General features: G+C 41.2%; 1 protein-coding gene across 4 annotated transcripts in view; it reads right to left on the bottom strand.

The window, feature by feature from the left end:
* LOC122158714 (activating transcription factor 7 interacting protein) overlaps positions 1–20,125 on the bottom strand; it is a 91,370-nt gene extending 71,245 nt beyond the window's left edge. For 3 of the 4 annotated variants that reach the window (XM_042815625.1, XM_042815630.1, XM_042815631.1), the window contains exon 1: positions 20,018–20,125. The gene's annotated coding sequence lies outside the window, so the exon portion shown is untranslated. Of the gene's footprint in view, positions 1–19,683; positions 19,751–20,017 lie in introns of those variants that run through there. The other variant, XM_042815626.1, reaches the window with a different exon arrangement.
* Between the last annotated feature and the right edge of the window lie 1,689 nt (positions 20,126–21,814).

Genomic DNA, 21,814 nt, shown 5'->3' with positions numbered 1-21,814 from the left:
AAGTGAAAAGTCCAGATTATGTAGATAGTGAACTTCACCACTTTGTTTGTTCTGTTTAATTTTCACAACAGTAGCTCACAAAAGCTTAGAAAATGACTTTGTATTAAGATTCTGAATGTGTTAATATCCCCTACTTGTCCTAAACAGGATTAAAGGAATTTCATAGAATTTTTAAGGAAAATAAACAAAACAGAAATCACTTCACCTACTGACTGATGTTGAGAAATTACTTGTTTGGAACACTACTTCCAACTCCAGTTACCTAGCATTTTTTCTTTCTGCCTGATGACTGTTCACTCAAACAAGTGATTTTATGAACAGTAATAATGATTCATGAAATAAAACATCTGCTTCATGAGTAGGAGAAGACAAGCTTCTTTTCACCATTTACAGAATACACAGCATTATCATTATTTGTCATAACATGACAATCTGGATTAGAAATTATCTTTTTGCTATCTTGGCTTTGTGCCAACCTGGGAACAGTAACCCAACAAAAATCAGCACCCAGGTAAAGAGTTTAGTTAAATCTCTTGATAATACTATACTGAGAACATTACATAATTCTGTATAAGCATGTGACTAGTCTCATGGCACAGCATAATGTATAAGAGGTCCGGGAAACATTTGTTGCCTTCTTGTATACAAGTCATCTGTTCATCTTATGGGTATCTTACAATTTTAGAGTAATATTCTTTTGTAGTGTTTTTGGGCAGACCCAGACCATTTATGCCACATTTTCAAAGTACCAGGTCCACAGCTTCACACAGTAGCATTGTGTGTTCAAGTTCACAGTACTCATTCAGTTTCAGAATAATGAGAACACAATGCTTATGCACATATCTTGTCTGGAACAGCCTTCTTTACCGTCATGACACATGTAGGGACACCCAAATGGTTTCCTCTCAAAAAAATCAAACCATTCTAAGCTGACTTTATAATTCAGAACTGACTGAAGTTAGAAGTTTAAGCACAAGTACTAATATATATATTTATTTATGAATAGTAAATGAACTCTGAAAATTTCCATCATTTTCTCAAGATGCACAGTTCTCCAAAAGAAGGCTGCTGCTAACAGTATTCTCAAGGAATGCAGGGGCTACAGCACTATCGCAGATGGCCCAGAGGGTAAAAATAAAATGCTACCAACAATTTTCAAACTACTACATATGTAGCACTAGAACAGAATAATTAACTACCACAGCTATTTGGGAAGAAAAATTTGTTCTCTGCTTTATCTTAAGTAGTGTACTGATCACCAAAGTGCTTCCATCTTCCTCTAAGACAAGTCAGCAGTAAACAGGGATTCATTTATCAGGAATGCACACTGCTCATTAGCAGACTTTAAGATTTAAAGAAATAAAAACATCCCTGTGATAAAGATTAAAAACCACTCAGGATTCTGCATACATGCAAATGACACTACCTACTAGGAGAGAAATACTTTTAGCTCTTGTCTGCTCAAGTATTAGTCCGTCTTTCATCAGTTCTGTAGATGTTAAAGTGCTTTCATTATTCCACAGGCTGTTCCAACACCCTTGCTAAATGAGTGCTAATTTTATGTTGGATAAAATCATTTTTCTGTCAGAAACAAAGCCTTTCTCTAGAGAAAGTTCATCTCTTAATAAATTAAAAACAGTTATGGCGTGTCCAAACCAACTGAGAGCCTGTATCATCTAGCTTAAGTGGTACCAGAGTTAAGTTTTAACTGGACAGTTTCTATGATAGCTGGATTTTCTGTGACAAATGAACAGGCTCTGAAGTGGTTTCGCAGCACCTCCTTCATTTCTGATTGTCTCCTAGACTGGAGAATTTTTAATTTTTAATTTTTTACCAGATTTGCCTTAGATTGTCAGCAAGACTTCTTGGAATACATATATAGCCCTTGTGGTGGCACATATGGTACATGACTTATGCTGCCCAATAAAAGAAAGTAGATACAATACTAGAGCTTTTTCACTTTGCAGTTAGCTTGGGAAGTACCACATTAGCATGGCAAGGTTTGGTTAGATAGTTAGCCAAGTCTCAATCAGGCTAGTAAAACACTGTAATGGTTCCAACTGGAGAACTTCATTCATACAATAATGAAAAATTTAGACTATATGAAAGATGTCACACCGGCGCCATCCCACATAACCCAGATAGAGAGTTGCCAGAGCAATCAAGTCATACATTAGCTGCTTCAAGGCAGTGTGTCATCCGAGTGCCATAAGTTAGTGATCCTGTTCAGTCTGCCTTCAAATCAAAATTGGAATGTCTTTCTGGAGGAAGGAAACCCCTATCACAACAGATACCGAAAACCTGGAGGAGTACCAAGATGGTTAAGGGCTGGAGAACATGGCAAATAAGGTTAAACTAGTGAGCTGAATTTATGTAGCATGAAGAATAGACCGCTAAAAGAGAACTGGTCTCCTCAATAGACAAACCTGCATTTATACAGAAGACAAAATCCAGACCCTTCAGAAATTCACAGCACACTGACACAGATGCAGCCTGCAACAGTGGAAATCGGAGACAGACACAGAGAATGATTATTTGCGATGAGGGTGTCCAAACACTGAAACAGTTTGCCTGGAGAGACTGTGGAATCTTCACCTTCGCAGACCTTAGCTTGACAAACCCTGAAGTAACTTTATCTAATTTTAAGATTACCATATCTTGAAGATGTCAGATCAGAAATTCATTCCAACTTAAATTTTTCTAGAACTGCTTCGAAAATAACATCTATTTTATTATCTTGGCCCAGGATGGCAGAGGCAAATGGTGGTGATATGGCAGTAAAGGTTTTACCTTTCCAACAGTATTGCATTCAGTTTTGTTGCCATGTGACAGATGGCAGCAGAGAGATGGTCTAACAAAATGGTGCCTGATGTGGAAGTGTGTATGAAGCAAAGGTGTATCACTAAACTCCTCCATGCAAAAAAAAATGGCACCCATGGAGACTGACCAATACTTGTTTAACATTTAGGGAGACCAAACAGTGCATGTGAGCACAGCAGTACAGTCCATAGCACTTTTCTGCAATGTCAACAGTAACATGAAAGACAAACAACATTTCAGGTGACCATGAACAGCTGTCACACCAGGAAATGAAGAGTACCTCAACCCATTTATCCTCACAAATTTGTTAATTATGACCAAGGAATGGTGTACTAACAGCTTATTGGCTTCAGTGCACTGGAAAGACTGCAACAGCTGTATGTTTTGATGGTGGCAGTGTTGGAATACTGCAAAGCTGTGCCTCACAAATACTCACAGGAACAGAAGGAATACCGTATGCAAGTTTGTCAGAACCAATACGAGGCTGAAGGTGACAGTTCACTGGATTGACATAATTACTGGTGACTAGAGGTGGTGCCATCACCATGAGCCAGAGTCAAAACAAGAGTCCATGGAATGGTAACATGTGAATTCCCCATTGAAGAAAAAGCCCAAGATGCAGCCCTCAGCAGGTAAAGTGATGTGCACTGTCTTTTGGGATAGGAAAGGAGTGACCCCTTTGAATTTCCTGGAACGAAGACAAATCATTACTTCCATCCACTAAGCTGAAGGCTCAAACTTTCAGAGCCTGAAAGCCCAAGCCTGGATAAGACAGCCATCTTTCTCTTGCAACACGGTAACACCAGGCCCCACATCAGTTTAAGATGGTGGAACACACTGCCAATCTTGGCTGGACTCTGCTACCACACCTACTCTACAGTCCAGATTTGGAGCGTTTTGACTTCCATTTGTTCAGGTTGATAAACAGTGAACTGTGTGGGGAACATTTTCCTAGCAACAGCACTGTTGTAGCAACTGTGAATCAGTGGGGTCACCTCTATTAGTGCGAATTTTTACAAGCATGGCAATGCAGATTTTTGTTAATCGCTGGCAAAAATGCATAGCTAATGGTGATTACATTGAAAAATACTGTTTTGTAGCTGAGAATGTGCTCTATCGAATAGTGTTACTGTGCTGTTTTCATGGAAATACACAGACATTACTTTCAGAGTAACCAAAATATTCTATGTTCCTTAAGCAACGTAATTTTCACGTCTTTTCCTGATATATATTTTTAACATTACTAAAACCCTACGGTCAAGACCATAACCTGTACTGATGTGGGCTTCATATCATCAGTATACCCAAGGCAGCTTAAGAAAATAAAATATATTACTTTCTTACTCTCGCTTTATATTCCTCAAAATTTCAGCCCCTCTACATTAGCTCCACACTTGGGATTCTGGCTCTCCATTTTTTTCGGGGGGTGGAGGGTCTGGGGGAGAGGGCAAAGGGGCTTTCTCTATGCCCCCTACTTAATCCCAGAAAACAGTTTCCTGTTAAGCAGGTACATACATTTACAAACAACAAGGAAAAAAAATCATTTGGCGCAAGTTGTTGACATGCAGTGTTTATGTTGCCATATCAACACAGACATATACCTTTCGCTATTATCATTCAATTCTTCTCAGTATCAGCCAGCTGTAGCTCTTTTCTACCACGCACAACTCTCTTGGCCTTAATTCACAACTTCAGAACAGTTCTAGCAGATTTGGTCTCTATCAGTGCCTCATTTCAAGTTCAGATAGTCTGTCCGCCTACTTTGCCCCTCTACTTTTCACTCCCTTTAAGTCATCATATTTTTCCATCTGGACCACACAACTGTCTACTGTCACTTCCGTATTGTTACCTTAAGCTGCCATCTACCTTTAAGTAATCAATTCTTTCCATATTTTCTTTGGCCTTTTCATGCATCTCCAATATATATCTTCTTCACCTCAGAGACTTTCCAAATTAAGTCAGTTTCTTCTACCTTCTCCCCTTTCCTGTCTCCCATCCTGTCAATTTTTTTATTTGTAAAATGGCAACAATGCAAATGCATTTAAGCAGAACTAGCACATCTGCTCAATGCAGTATTTTCATGCACTGTGTGCCTAACTATAGCACAGTACTTTAAGAAATTAAGAGTACTGTCATTTACTTAAAATTTGCTGTTTTAAAATGAGCTTATTGTCTTTTTTCAATACTACCTGATGGGGCAGATCAGATAAATATCACAGTTTGACCCGTTTGCTATTTACAAATACATCTTTTTAAAATTCACATAACACTTGTTAATATGCATTTATACTGAAAGATAAATGTCAGTTCAGCATCTTGTGCTTTGATAAGCTTTACCACCTCACAAAGATGATAATTAAACCACAGTGAGTGGTTTAAGACCATTTAAGACCATGAAGCCAAAAAATCCCTCTCCCCTTGCCCCCATCCCCCTCCCCCCCCCGCAAAAAAACAAAAACACACATCACTGATATGTTCATAGAATCACTAAAGTTGGAAAAGACCACTAAGATCTAGTTCCTTCAATTCAACCTTCTTAATTCTGCACCCTGTTCAGGGATAGGCTCACAGCAGGGCTATGGCTCTGTGTGTCAACTGGTGTCTCTATGGAGACAGAACACTAGTGAGACACTTGGGGTTGGAACTAAGCAAAAAACAGTATCAACAACAAAGTACTTCCTAGAGATTTTATTATTTTTAAAAAGTCTTCAGTTTAATTTACACAAACATTTTACAATAATTTGTAGTTAGCATTCTCTCTAATGACAGTGACCCAAAATTAACTACAGCAAGCACAACTGACTTCCAGGCTTCACAGAAAAATTCCTGATTTAAATGTAATAAAACTGGCATTTTGCCAACATAGGGATGACCACCTAAGTGGAAAAATAGCTTCAAAGGCCTCTGAAACATTAATGCAGAAAATCAGTAGCTTATCTTACCTGTGGAGAATTTGACACGTGCAAAATGAACTTCCTCCTCTGAATAAGCCATTGACATTTAGCTCATTTGCATAAGAAACAAGAAGTACAAGTAGACTTCCAGGTCAGCCATCTTGATACTAAGATCTTATTTTGTTTATACAGCAGCAAATTATTTTCTATCCAGACTGAGCTATGCTATTGTACCTCTCTGCTAGCAGCCTACATCCGCTTGTTAAAGCATGCTGGAACTGCCACTTATTCACACAAGTGAATCAACGTGTCACTGCAGCTCAGTGAGCATGCCACAGCCTCCAAGTGAATGTTGCAACTGCAAGTGTCCACAGCCGGAACTCTTTGTGCAGCCTTCTGTGCTGCCAACTATTAGCACTGCAGCAACTATGTGCAGTGAGGTACCTCCCACATACCACACAGTGGTACCAACAAGCATAAATTTATTACAGCTCAGCAGAAGACAGCATACTTAAAACAAAGAAGCAAGCAGAAAAAATCATCCATGTTTTCAGACACCAGTAATCTAACTACACCTAGGTTCTCTTGTACATCCTTTTCGAATTCATCAGCCTTGCTCTTCCTACTCAGACACCGAAACACTTCTGTAATCCACGCAAAGTCAAGTCCATGACACATGTTACTTGCTGCCGAGGCTGAGCCAGACTGCAGTTACAGCTAGCTGGCGCCAGTAAAAATTTACATAAAGGGGGCCTCATTTCAAGACAAAATTGCAGCAGAATATTGCCAAGCAAAGCTCCCCACCCCCACATTCGAGACAACTACATGTTCTAGAACATATACCTATCTGCTTACTAATAATCCAGATCCCTGTCAAAAGTGTGGCTCCTACTGTTTATATTAACACTGGCAATGGTCTCCACAAAAGAAATGCCACCTTGAAGCAGGAATGCTGAACATTGAATTGTTTGGAATAATTTGGTAAGCATTCCGTAATAATTTAAGTAACACTGAATAAATGCGTACGCTCAATGCTCATACCATCAGCTATTATATAACTGATTTTTCCAGCCAACCAGTAATAAGTATCAAGTAGAGCAGCTCCATTTTTAACCTACTGTGACAGGTAACATGTTTGGCCAGTTTGTTTAAATTACTATTTCCTTTTTTCCCCCCTCCCCTCTTCTGTCCTCACCATGTAGGTAGAGCTGTGGGCTTTGTTTTTTTCAAGTACCTAAAAGGATATAGTGGCAGGTAAAGAGAGAAGCCCAGATTTTAGCCTCATTCGGAGTTCAAATAGTTAATGTTTTACTTCTTGCTTTTTCATCCAGTTGCCATCCAACAACCTATATTACAGTCAAAGCCCTGTTATATTAACAAATATATGATATTTTACAAATGCCTATTCTAACAGTCACTGTATTTTGATGGGGAAAAAATAAACCAGGCTTTGCTTACTATTAAATCTGTTCATATAAAGGGTGAATAGTTGTGCAGTACCTTTCCCCAACCCTCTCCATTTGCAGCCTTATGAGAATCTCTTAGGGTATGACACAACTGAAAGTAAATATACAATTTATTATGCTATATATAAACATTTATTTGTGAACCCTGAAAAAAAGCAAAATCCACAATAATGTTGCGCTGCACATCCTGCAGCGCTGTTTTAGGTATGCTGTTACACCATTTAGCAGAACACAGAAAGAGAGAAGTGATGGAGACAGAGGTGCTTGCCAATTCCAGTCAGGCAAAAGCATAGCCACCTCAGAATCAGAGAATCCTACTTTGCAGTCCTGACCTCTTCTTGCTCTCTACACTATTTTTCTTTAAAATGTTAACAATATCAGGGCTGGATTACTTTTAATGCCCCCTTTTCACTGTGGAAGTACAATTTGCTGTAGGGCTGGTTCTAGGTTATTTAAGAATAATATAGTTTACTTATCATACTGTCACAAAGATACTGATTTTGCATCTGAAAGTATTTAATAATGCAAATTATTTTTCATTAGTTGTTACAATTCAAGCTCAGAAGTTGTATCCAAAAGCCTGAAGAGACGTGCAAGGCAAATACTATATTTTTTCCAGAATGACTGTCACAGTAAAATGACAATCATTAACCATTTAAGTGATCTGACTCCACCATTATTTCACATGCCTCTTTTATGTTACTTTCAGATAGATGTATGTGTGTTAGCACATGTAAGCACTGTGCAGAATACACCCTTTAGCGATGCTTTTGTTGTTTGCAGAAGGAGTCATTTGATGAACATGCTCAGAACTGGAAAATAAAGGCCACCAAGTCTGTTTTTGAAAAACCACAAACACAACCCTCCCCCCCTGCCCTTTGCATTCTCTATAAACAGCTGTTCCCCCATCTCCCACCCGAGCTCTACAGCTTTGCACACGAATACCAGCATAGCAGTACAATTCTTATCGCAGAACGCTGTACTAGTTAACTCATTCTAACTCATTTGATTTCCTAGCTCAGGGAAATCCAGGCCACAGTTTGCAGCCAGCCCTGAGGATGAGCTCTCCAGCTACTGTCTGGGGGAGGCACCACCCTGCTTCCAGAACATTCTCTGCAAAGTCAGCCACACTCCCTTGGTTTTACGTTCCTTTCCACTCCTTGCTGCATGTCACAGCATGTACAAGCTAGTTATGACAGAGCTAGTTCTCAAATGCAAAATATTCTCCTATAGGGGAGGAATTGTTCGTTCGGTATTCAGGAACACATGAATTAAATTATAAAGAACAAGAGAATTAATGAGAGGACTTGCTAAGCTCCAGATCAGCCGTAGCAACATCTGCGTGCTGCAGCCAAAGCAGCCTTATCCATCCTGAAAAGTAGTACTGACCATTCTAAATACTTCCAAAAGGTAGTGGGTTTTTTTTGTTATTATTTATTTTTATATGGGAGAGTAACGTGGTAAACAAACAAAAAAGCCACTAGCATATTCCTTTCCATCCTTCAGGGAGTGGCATTACCAAAAACAAAGTCTGAAATGGCTGCCTTTATTTCCCACACTCAGTACAGTCAGTTTAAGACAACCATACAGACAACAACAAAAAAACACAAAACAGAGCAACCACTGGAGGACTCTTCCTTCAAACACAACTGCAATTTTCTAGTCTGTGATCAGAAATGACCTCAAAGAGCAGATGTTACAGTCAAAAGTAATGGGGCCAGTTGTGCTCAAAATAATTATTATAGCTATATGGTTTTAATTGGTACATATGGTAGAAAATATCCTCAAATTTTAAATGTCACAGTTGATTTACCTCAGATTAGGAGAGTACAAAAAAATCTGCAACTGAGTAATTTGTACAAACATTTCATCAGCAAAGTTCATCTTACAAGTAAATCACGATGAAATCTGTATTAAAAAGCTCAAAAGAAAAATAAAACACACACACACAAAAAAAACAGAAAAAAACCCACAAGAGAAAACCTTATGGCCCTGGGCCCCCTTTTGGCAATACATTTACATACAGCCCAAAACATTCCCTTCTCCTCAGTCTTTGCGTCTTTTCCAAAGCATGAAACATAGCAAATAATTCACGTAACAGCCACGAACTTGGTAGCTCCCGATTACAAAAACATGGTGGGACTGCTTCGATGACTGGAGTGCTGCAATGGATGGCTATAAGCTCTTCAAACAGGACAGGCAAGAAAGAAAGGGTGGTGCCTTGCCTCTCTATGTTAGAGAGTGCTTGGGGCTGGGAATGGTAAGGTAGAGTCTCTATGGGTAAGGATCTGGGTAAGGGCCAACAAGTCAGACATCCTGGTGGAGGCCTGTTGAGACCATTAAAGACATTAAGGTCGGAGGCAGCCTGGGCTGCATTGACCACACCCTGGTTGAGTTCGTGATCTGAAGGGATGTGGGACTGGCAAAGAGTGGCACAGGGACCCTGAATTTGGAAGAGAAAATTTTAAGCTGTTCAATGGACTGTTGGCCAACATCCCCTGGGACGCTGGCTTTAAAAACAAAGATGTTGAGGACAGCTGGCTACTCTTCAAAGATGCCACCGAGAGCACAAGAGCTCTCCATCCCTCTGAGTATGAAAGCAGAGGAAAGAAGGCAGAGGAGGTAGGAAACCGGCATGGCCGGGCAAGGACCTGCTGGGCACACTAAGGACAAAGAAAGGCATGTACAAGCTCTGGAAACAAGGGCGTGTCACCTAGGAAGAATACAGGGATGCTGTCTGGACTTGCAGATGGTGGGATCAGAAAAGCCAAGGTGCAGGCAAACTGAACTTCGCAAGGGACGTGAAAAACAATAGCAAGACTTTCTACAGGCATATTGGCCAGAAGAGACAGGCCAAAGTGAGTGCACCTCCTTTGGTAAATGTAACAGGAGAAGTGGCTTCAAGGGACGAAGAGAAGGCTGAGGTACTGAATGAGTTTTTTGCCTCGGTCTTCACTGGCGGCCAGGATTCCAGTACTTCTCACATTCCTGAGCCCTGCATCCCTAAACCTCCAGGTGAGGACTGGGGTGGTAAATCCCCCCCCACTGTGAAGACAGAGCAGGTCCGAGACTGCCTCATGAGACTGAATGTGTACAAGTCTATGGGGCCAGATGGCGTGCATCCCACGGTTCTGAAGGAGCTGGCTGAGGTGGTTGCCGAGCTGCTCTCCTTCATATTTAACAAGTCGTGGCTGTCAGGTGAGGTCCCGGATGCCTGGAGGATGGGTCACGTCATTCCCGTTTACAAGAAAGGGAGCAAGGAGGACCCTGGGAACTACAGGCCGGTGAGTCTCACCTCTGTGCCTGGGAAGATCATGGAACAGATCCTCGTGGATGACGTGCTTGACCACATGAGGAATGGGTGTGTGTTCTGTGACAGCCAGCATGGCTTCACCAGGGGAAGGTCATGCTTGACCAATCTGGTGGTCTTCTATGATGGAGTGATGGCATCAGTGGACAAGGGAAAGGCGACCTATGTCATTTACCTGGACTTTGACATGGTCCCCCACTACATCCTTATCTGCAAATTGGAGGGATGTGGATTTGATGGGGAGACCACTCCATGGATAAGAAACTGGTTGAAAAGCTGCAGACAGAGGGTAGTCATCAATGGCTCTATGTCTAGGTGGAGGCCGGTAACAAGCGGCGTCCCCCAAGGGTCTGTCTTGGGACCAGTGCTCTTTAACATCTTTATCAATGACATCGATGATGAAATCAAGTGCACCCTCTGCAAGTTGCTGACGACAACAAGCTGAGTGGTGCGGTTGACACGGTTGAAGGAAGGGATGCCATTCAGAGGGACCTCTACAGGCTTAAAAGGTGGGCCCGGGTGAACCTGATGAGGTTCAACACAGCAAAGTGCAAGGTGTTGCGCTTGAGCCAGAGGAATCCCAGGCATCCATACAGACTGGAGGGAGCGGTCCTTGAGAGCAGTCCTGCGGAGAAGGACCTTGGTGGATGAAAAGCTTAACATAAACCAGCAGTGTGTTCTTGCAGCTTGGAAAGCAAATGGTATCCTAGAGTCCACCAGAAGAGGGGTGGCCAGCAGGGACAGCGAGGTGATTGTCTCCCTCTACTCTGCTCTCGTGAGGCCCCAGCTGGAGTACTATGTCCAGGTCTGGAGCCCCCAGTACAAGAAAGACCGGGAGCTGTTGGAGTGGGTCCAGAGGATGGCCACGAAGATGATCAGGGGACCAGAGCACCTCCCCTATGAAGACAGGCAGAGGGAGCTGGACTTGTTCAGCCTGGAGAAAAGAAGGCTGCGGGGTGACCTCATTGCAGCCTTTCAGTACCTAAGGGGAGCCTACAAACAGGAGGAGAGTCAACTCTTTGAAAGGGTTGTTAACAGCAGGACAAGGGGAAATGGTTCTCAGTTGAGGGAGGGAAGGTTTAGGTTGGATGTCACGGGGAAGTTCTTTACAGAGAGAGTGGTGAGGTGCTGGAACAGGCTGCAATTGTGGATGCCCCATCCCTAGAGGTGTTCAAGACCAGACTGGATGGGACCCCTGGGCAGCCTGGTCTTGTATTAAATGGGGAGGTTGGTGGCCCTGCAGGGGTACCCCCCCCTGTGGCAGGGGGGTTGGAGATTCATGATCCTTGAGGTCCCCTCCAACCCTGGCCATTCCGTGATTCTGTGTGATTCTGTGAAAGCATCTAAAAGAAGTAAGTTTAGATAGCACTACAGTAAAAAGTTGTGCTCCCTTTTCTTTTAGAAAGGCAAAATGCTGGTTGTCTCATTACCAAATACACACACACATTTATGTGTGAGTATGTATGTTCATGTAAAAGTTTCGGTCATTTGAAATTTACATGATGAATTTATTTACTGAACAAATACTGAAAAATGGAAGGACCAAAACCTACAAATCAAGACAACGCAAGAAAGAAACATTATCTTGCTTCACTGTTAACTCCTTTGAAAATATATTCTTGATAAAACCATTGTAAAGTTTACAGCTAAAGATAAAATATAACTGTTTTAAAATAATTATAACCTAATTAAATATTCAAGATTCAAAGCAGTTTTAAGTGCTTCATAACCATTTAGTTCTACTATTTCCAATCAAATCTGCCGCTTGAAAATTAGTTGCATGGATTAAAGAGTATTGCATTAATTGAGCAATCCATTCGAGTTTGTTTTGAATTCCACCTGAAATTGTTCGGTCCCAGTATATCTTCTGAAATATAAGATGCAGCCATGCAAATTGAGACAATTCTTAGTTTTAAAAGGAATATGAAAGTAATCAAGCCATGCTAATAGTTTACAACTTAGTAACAAACAAATGTAATGAGCACTTCCATGAAGAACAAGTAAAAAGCAGAAGTGTTTTCTTAAATGCACCTTTCAAAAAGAAAGAAAAAAGTAAGAATTTACTCACTCCTTCAGGGTGAAATATTGTTGGGTATTTTTCTCTTAGAAATTTACATGTATGCAGTATTGTGACCCCTATATTAGTTACATATGTTACATATAATATATATGTTATATTAGGGACTTATTTGCTTCTGGAAACCTACCCCTCCAAGCTCACCTATCAGAAGTACAAAACTAATCATTCCAGAATGCAGGTCTTAAAAGTGGAGGAAATGCAAACAAGAACACAGAGCCCAGTCTGACAATGCATCTATCTCACATTAAAAACAAAGTTGAAGTTGATAACTCATTATACACAACCACTTCTAAATCAAGTAACGCACAACTGATTTACATATTTAATAAAAGCATCTCTTTGCATCCATTAGAGTGCCATGCTTCCATGTAGGTAATCAATGTTTTTCAACTACTAAAGAACAAACACAAATACTGAAAACATGGGAGGAAGGGAAAAAGAGTCATCTTTTCAGCTATTGTATACTCAAGACTTCTGAAAACAGAAGAGGTTTTCCATGTTAACACTGATTTCAAGACCTAACATACCACATGCATCCCAACGTCCATTTTACTGTAGAAAAAACCATCAGTCTACATCACACACTTTACTGCAACAGAAACACTCTGTAGCTCCCTTCTGATCCAGTTATTTCCTACAGCAATTCCAAAAATGATAATGTTTTTCAAAATGTCCTGTTATAAAGTAATCAAAGAACAAAGGAAACAAAACACTGTGGAGACAAGGAGAGCTTTCCTCTAAGCCCTGGCAGTCTCCGTGCATCATGGTTTTTTTCTAAAATGGAAGTTAACTTACTTAACTGACATAAAGATTTGGTTTTCAAGCACACACACACAAAGAAAAAGCACAAAAAGGACTGTATGAGAGAACTGATGTACTGAAGTCTAACAAGTATTAAGAACCGCTCCTTAAACGAAAGTCAAAAAAATACGCTACCTTCCCTTTTCATGTTCCCCTGAAAGAGAGGTTTAAAAAAAAGCAGAAAACAGAGCCAATACTGCTTGACAATTTTCACGTATTTTCAAGTCTCGTTACGCTACTAACAAGCATTTATTATAAATAAGGCACATGTTAGCAAGATTTCAATAGGCCTTACTGTCCAAATTTTCAGACATTCCAAAGTGCCCAAGTGGTTTCTGTCTCTTTAACTATCTTATCCAATCAACAAACGCCACTACAAACTAAAGTTCTTTAAGACAAGAATGACTGAAAAAAACTGCACCAGTGATGAAAACAAGTAATAAGACTACCTACCAGCTTCACCTGCAATCATACATTGTTATTATTCTTATCACTGACCTGTTATCCTAAACCAGGAAAATCTTACGAGAACTAGATTTACAAGATTTACAATTAGTTGAAGTCAAGAATCAACCTGCCCTTAAAACATCACTAAAACACAGGAATTTAAAATAATCACTTCTTTACACCAGGCACAACGGTAAGTATGCAACGTCTCTGACATGCACTGTCTGCTCAAAATACTTCATTTTTTCAAAATGATGCAATGCCACTAACACTAGAAGATCATTTATGTGAGCAGATTTTTCAAAACTAATTTAACCATGAAGTACTTTGTAACAGGACATGTAAAAATAACCATGAATCAAAATGCAAAAACACTGAAGGAATAAACTGTTAAGCGTTTAATACGGGCTTCCACAATTTTTGCATTAAGTTCACCTTCAGACAGGAAAAATACTATGAAGTTACTCAAATACTGATGAGTTACTCAGCTCTTCTGCTGCTTCTGAGATGCCTCATGAGAACTTCAAGTAACTTCCTACTTAATTACTCTTAAATTAACTAGCGTCTAGCTTAAGACCCCATAAAGACCTTAATTAGGTAATTTAGACAGACGCAAACAAGTACTAATGTGGAAAAGCATCTTCTTTCTCTTACTCCTTTCATCAGAGCACTGCTTTTCTCCTGTTTTCATGGTCTTGGACACCAACACGTATCAACTATGACAGATACCCAGGCAACCTTCAACAAGTAACATGCAGTAAATACCTAGGTCATATGAAGCCACTAGCACCTCGAAACTCAGACTTCATATAATAAAAGAACAATTTACTTTGAATCTTTCATTTTATTATTTGCAGTAGTTCTGCAAGATTTATACTGCTGTTATTCTTGAACAATAACTGCTATCAGCAAAATAATTTAATATTTATATAATTTTGCTATTCCAATGTATTTATGCAGGTTTTGAAATTTTAATTTAACATTGGAAAAAATTAACTTGCTGAAAATACAATATCAAATGTAAATCTAGCCACTGGATAGAGTTTATTTTATATGTTAGTTAATATATGAGACAAGATTTTGAAAAATGAGCAGCATGAAGTGAGTGCTCTTCTGGCCTGGTAAGGATGTGAACCACAATTAAATCACTTATTAAACAATACATATGAGTGCGACCTTTGACATCTTCCCAACCTACCCTGTAACTGAAAAAGGATAGAGATCTATGAATTAAGTCAGTGAGAGGAGTAAAAGCAACAACAACATGACAACCACTCTCCTGTTATCACAAAAAAAATTACAGTTCTTCAGAGTATTTCCTATAGGTTAAAATTCCAAATTTTGTTCAGCCCAAATGATAGAATTGCTCCTCAGCAAAGCAGAGCTGGTGCTTACCTCCAAGGTCTAAAGCATGTGATGTCAAAAGCTCTGCTTATTTGCACACAATCAAGCTAAACTGCTGCAATCAACATTTTTGTCAGCCATTTTGAAACTGCACTGTCTCAGCTACACTGAAAATATGATTAAGATGGCTGCAACGTGCACTCAAGACCAGCCATTCAGTGGCAACTCAGCAGTGGATAAAGCTTTTATACAGCAGAGCACCTCCCTGCTTGCTACACTGCAACAAACTGCAAAGGCAGAGGGGGGCCAGATAAAAGGTTTCTTAGACAGGCAGAAAACGGTTAATGCATGGCTGCAACATGACCAGTGGTGTTCTGAGTAGCTGCAAAAAGAAAACAAAAATAAATGAAGATCTGTCAGATGTTAAAAGATGCAGCCTTGCTAGGTCTGCAATCCAGAATTTGTATCACATACTCCGAATTATTCCTTAATCCAGGCAGTTCAGAATCCATGTGACACATCAACAGCCAGAAACAGAGCCAAATCATGGCTAGAACTGACAAGGATTAGGAATTATTTTTGAAGAGCAGCTTCATTTTTCTTTTTTTTTTTTCTTTTTTTTTTTTTTTTTAATGTATCTGTACCTTTTTACAATACCAGCTGTCTTGAAACATTAGTTGATCAATAAAACAGTTTCACTTGGGAAAAAAAAAAAAAGGAAGATAGAAATGAGGAGGCTGCTAACAACAACAAACCACAAATCAAGAACACTGAAGAACTTCAGTAAAGAATTCACATACCTAATTCTTACATAATATACTGCACCACTGTTACAGATTTTTTTTTTTCCTTCTAGATACACCTAGAATCCCTTCAGTAATTTTGTTAGTGCTGCTGTTGTTTTGGTTTTTCAGTTTGCTCCTGAAGATGTAACTGATTTGAGAATTCAGGGGAGGGACGAACAATGAAGTGAGGGAGGGGCTACAGGCAGGGGAGTGTTAGACAAATACATGACTTTAATGTAAACAGAATATAATACAAGATCCCAGCTAAGATCTGTTCATTAGCACCAATCATCTGCTCTCATCCAGGCAACAGCACATGAGATCTGGAGGGAGTACTGCCATATCTGCCTTGCTTTGTCATGTGACCTTCCTAGAAAATCCAAATATAGCTATTTTTAAATAACTTCAAGAACAGATAGAGCTATTTGGAAAGAAATTAACACTGAATTATTCCTAACCTTTACCAAAGAAGTAGAACATGCCCTCCATCCATTCTTTTATGAAAACACTAAGCTTACGTAACTGCATGTATCTGTCGCTAGTTGTAGTTGGTTATTTCAGGACTGATTATTCATGCCAGCAGAGATGTTTGGTGTACTCATCAACACTAGTACTGGAAATTTAAAACGTTTAAAAGCACTACTTGCCTAATACAAGAACAAGGAAAAAAGCATAGTTTGCAAAAACAAGGGAAAGAACAGTCATACATGTAATCAACTATTAGTAGTCAAAGCATTCAATAAAGCACGCTTAAAGTTCAAATGCCCAAAAGACAAGCCTCTTAAGCAAATTTTTGAGTAGACAATGATTTCAGTATATGCAAAATACTTTAAAATTACCCACTACACTGAAGCTTTTCTTCGTGAAAATCTATTACTCCATCAAAATTAACTTTGCAACAAATTCAAGAAAATAAATAAACGTTTCTGAATAACCACTTAAAACTCCACACTGCCTAAACTTAAGCTTAAACTTCATATATAAAAATGCCTTAAAGCTTACAAGGATTTACAGTAGCTTGCAACATCTTTAAACTCAGATTTGCTGTTTCATCTATAAGCAAGTATTCATTTTGATTCCTACTGTAACAATGCTTTAAATGGAAGAGAAGTCTGTATTTACCACACCTACAAAAATACTACATCAAAACCTGAATTCTGATCTGCACTTCTAGATGTTCAACCTAAACCTGAAATGTTTTCATCTGGAACCCAAGAACCGTGCTTGTACAATACTGCATTCTCTAGTATTTGGTCTTAGAGCTCTGTAGATGAAAACTCTAAGTTAAATAGCTGTCACTACTTGGTTTAAACAAAACGAATATATTTGGAAAAAAAAAAAAAAAATCACTTCCATCGACCCAGACAGAATAGAAACAATATCACACCCTGACTGCAGCGGTAAATCACCTAGCCACAAAGCATCATGAACACAGAGGGAATGACGTGTTAATACAGCCATCGAGTCTCAAAAAACTCCACCTGAGTGCTAAGACATCAGAGGAACATACTCAGACTTCACTTCCATATATTCAACTGCACAACTGTGTTAATTTAACATTAACTAAATATCAACATAAAACCAGATGTTTAAGTAAACACAGAATTGGTATTTAAATAACTCATCTATGAATACCTTGGTCCAGATACCATTAAAGTGAACTCATATTAATGCTGAATTACTATATTAGCATGGCACTGCAATTTTTTTTAAAGAGGTTCCTCAAAAACAGTATTGGAATGACTGTTTTAATTGATCCACGTAATCCTGTATCTTACTATGAATCAATTCTGTTAAGTATGATCAATTTCAAGTCTGTACAACAGCCAAGATAATCTTGCCAAAATAATTCATACAGCAAAATACAGAACTGTGCCACATTATCACAAGAATATCAGTTCAGCACTGCTACACTTGGTGGCAAGGTTGCAAATGATAAGAAAGCTTTTACTCTGAGCAATGTAGTAGGTCTACTAAGCTAGAAATAGAATAATGAGAACGTGAAGATCAAGATTCTTTGAAAAGAACACACAATGAGCAGTTGATTATAAACAGCAACAAAAACAGTCCTATATTTATTCAGTTATTAATTATAAAAACATACTGCTATCTAAAATGAATAGTCTTTTATGCATTATATGTACATAAGAACTTGATTTGGTATTTGTGAAGCACACCAAATAGTAACAAAACCACCAAATATGAGGAACAAATAGTGGGTATAATTGGCATTATTCATGAATTGTATAAGTCCCCACACAAGCATTAGAGAATTCATTTTATGCTAGTTCTGACAACCACTATTAGTCCCACTTCAGTAGTCTGAAAACTGAGAAATTACCTAGCCATGACCACATACCAAATAGTACCTTCCTCTGTGCATCTCCCCCTAATTCCCCCAAAGAATTCTTAATGTTCAAAGTAATACTGTCTTTCATACCTTCCCTTGGGACTGTAGAAAACAGTAAATAATCAGAAGATGATAATTATTTTTTACATTCATATAAACTCACCTGTATAGGAAGTTCGTATCTGATTTTTTTTCATTTCGTACTTAATCAGACACTAAGCACACTTTCCGTATTCTTAAGAATATAAAATTAGTAGCGGTAATAAATGTAGCTAGGAAAAAAAAAATTATGCTAGATAACATCCTGAAATATATTCAAACTTGCAAGAGAAAGCCAAACAGCATGCTGGTACAGTATTCTGATCTTACAGATGCAGACCCCAATGAATTTTTCGTAACAATATTGTATTTGCTTGAATGATCTGGGATATTCACCAAACAGGAGCATGCTAGTAAGTGTTCTAGCTCTGCTATTCAGAAACCTTGTTCAGTAAGGCAGCCAGATGCACAAAGTGTTCTTTGTCTGTGATTGCGCAAGGACTGCCATTTTAATCTCAATGCTTGTTGCCAAAAACATTTGGGCCGGGCAGTGCCCATCTCCTCTCTTCCCCCAACAATTCCACCCAATTTTTCCATCCAAAAACCCTCCTCGCGATAATGGTCACACTGTCATTACAACATTAGAGTTATTGCAACATCACTGTTACGCAACAGAACATTGTCACGTAGGCATTTCCACTGAATATCTGTTGAGGGTTAAGAAATGGGGAATGATCCACCTCTGACAGGCAGCGGCGTACATCTAAATTAGAATGTAGCGCTCATTTGATTTCAATGCTTTAGTTATTTTAAAAACACTACAGATGCGCACGTGTATTTTTGACAGGAATACCCGACCGACGCGTCCCTCGTTATGTTTGACGCAGGCCTCTGTGTCAGCCTTGCGAGCCAACAGCTTATTGAGGGCAACCGGGCCTTTTCTTCCTTCTCTTCCTCTCAGCACACAAGCCTGTGCGCTTCAGGAACTTCCATCTCAAGTCCAACCACCACACATCAGCGCAAAAATAACAAGCATTTTCCTCTTTGCTGCTCCCACAATGCATGTAGCGCAGCGCTCAGGCCTGGTGCCCGCCATACTGTGGAGGAAATCCCCAAACAGCAGCCAGCAGCACGCAGGCAGCCGCTCCCAGCCCCACACAGCACCCAACGCAGCACTCTGGTGCCGCCATCCCGCCCTCACAGCCGCGTGGCGCCTGTGCGCCACAGCGCCCACGCCTCACCTCAGCGCTCGACGGTCACACGGCCGCCCCCTGGGCGCTGAAGGGCACCCTGCGCCTCCAGGACCCCGCACGGCGCCACGTGCCCCCTGTACCACACCGCACCTACCTGTGAGCCGCGGCCGCCGCCGCAGGGGGTCCTCCACGCGTGAGGGAGGCTGGAACACGCGTCCCCGCGCCACGCTCCCCACCTGCTGCCACCTCTGGACGAAAACAGCACCACGCATGCGCGCCGCCGCCTGCACTGGAGCCGAGTCACGTGCTCCCATGCAGTATGTGCGTAGCTGCGCTACTGCGTGGGTGCGCGCGCGGCGCGTGTGCAAAGCTGCAGCCCCGGAGCATGCGCACTGCCGCCGCCGCGCAGGGCAGCGTTCCACATAGAGCGCTGCCGCTGCCCGGCAGCCGCGGAATGCCGAACGCCGCCCGCCGGGATCTCTCAGTACCTGACTCGCCGTGCCCGCCCAGCTCTTGCCTCAGCGCCCGGCAGCCGCCGCTCCCGCCTCCTCCGTGCTGCCGCCGTAGATTCAAAATCGGAACCCGCTCCCGGCACCAGCACCGCCTCCTCCCCTCGCACGCGCCGGGCCGTTATGCAAATCGCTCTCGTGTCCCCTCCCCTCTCTCGGTTGGCCCCGCCCCTTCCGTGGCCGGCAGTGGGGCTGCCACGGAGCCGGCCAATCCCGAGGCCGGTCATCCTGGCAGCATGCAAATGAGTCTCCCATATATTTAAATGAGCGCGTGGCTCCGCCCCCTGGGTAGTGGCTGACGGTTATTCGCGGTCGCGTTCTGGAACGAGGGGCGCCCCGCAGCCGTTGCCGCCAGGGGGCGGTGTGGTGAAGCTGAGGGCAGCAGCCTCTGCGCTCACCTTTCCCCCGTTTTCTCCCTTCCCCTTCTTCTCCTCCCTCCCTCTCTCTCCTTCGTCCTTCTCTTGGCTTCCTGCCTCGGGCAGCCATGGGCTGCACAGTGCTGGAGGCTCTCTGGCACCTTGGAAGACTTCCTGAAGTTTGCTAGGCAACTCTGAGAATCACCTGCGTTATCAGCTCTGTGTGCTTGGCCACTATGTGTTCCCTGCAGCTCCTCCTGTCCACTTACTGGGTTGTGAGCAGAGCAACTTCAAGCTTTCTCTAGGACAGGCAGCGCCTCAACAAATGATAGAGGCTGTTGGCTTCTTGTGCGTGTGTGTGTGTGTAACTATGTGTTTCCAGAGTGCCAAGAAACCAACCAGTGCTGTTGGCTGTGCTTTGAGTAGGTCTAAGGCACACAGAATATCTGAGGTAATGCGTGGCTCACAAGTGTAAGCGGCCATTTCCATTTCCCACCTGCCCTCCCTTTCTAGCTGAGGGCTGGGAGGGAAGGCTTGGAACATACTTTTACCTGAGCTATGACTTGGCACGTTTTGTGCTGTAGCTAAAGGCAGGAATGACTGTTGTTGATAGCTCATCTGTCCCCCAAGGCACTCCTCAGTTCTGGCAGAAAAAAATGGTGGCTCTATCCTCAGATAGGCTCAAGGATGTCGTAAACATCTAGTGTTTTCATAATAAATGCTTACATACTGCCTGTGCTAATCTAGTGTGGAGGCTCAAGTATTAGTCACCTGCTAACTGTAATGAAGAGTTCCATTTCCTCTTTGTTAACACCATAACACTGCCACTGTTCCTACTGAACGTACAAAACAGACACTGAAAAATGTCATCCTGACATATCTGCTTCAAGAGTATACTGCTGTCTGAAAAGTAGATTCATTATCCAGTGTGCAATGAGCAAATTCCCATGTGCTCAGGAGATGCTGCTATTTATTTGGCCCAGGTGCCAGTGGATGTTTCCAAAAGCCAAGCACAATAATGCAAGCTTCTTCACCATATTTTAACATTAAATTCTCAAGTATTCTGCCTATCTAATATAGAAGAAATGTCTACTACTAACATTTTCACAAGGCTAAGCAGTCATGACAGCCTGGCTCCTTTTGGCTTTCCTGGCTGGCTGTGCTTTCACTGCTTTGCTTGGGGGTCTTATGTGATGGTGGTCATTTGGGAAATGGTCCCGTTACTCTTTTTATCCTCATATGATCATCTAAGAACAAACTCAACAGTTCTTCCATTGCCTGTTTTCCAAGGGAAACAACTGTCCTTGTTTAATCAGACAACATCAATGGCTAAGATGTTCTTCTTTAGTATAAGCAGTCCTTGAACAAAGAGTTCTGTGTTCATGTTGACTTAACACAGACAATGCCCACTCTTTTCCAA

Source organism: Centrocercus urophasianus, unplaced genomic scaffold (genome assembly GCF_019232065.1).
Source record: "Centrocercus urophasianus isolate 14NV4802_14NV808 unplaced genomic scaffold, USGS_Curo_1.0 seq_15, whole genome shotgun sequence".
Taxonomy (NCBI): Eukaryota; Metazoa; Chordata; class Aves; order Galliformes; family Phasianidae; genus Centrocercus; species Centrocercus urophasianus.
Note: the sequence above shows the minus strand (reverse complement) of the source record. Positions and strands in the feature narration are given on the sequence as shown.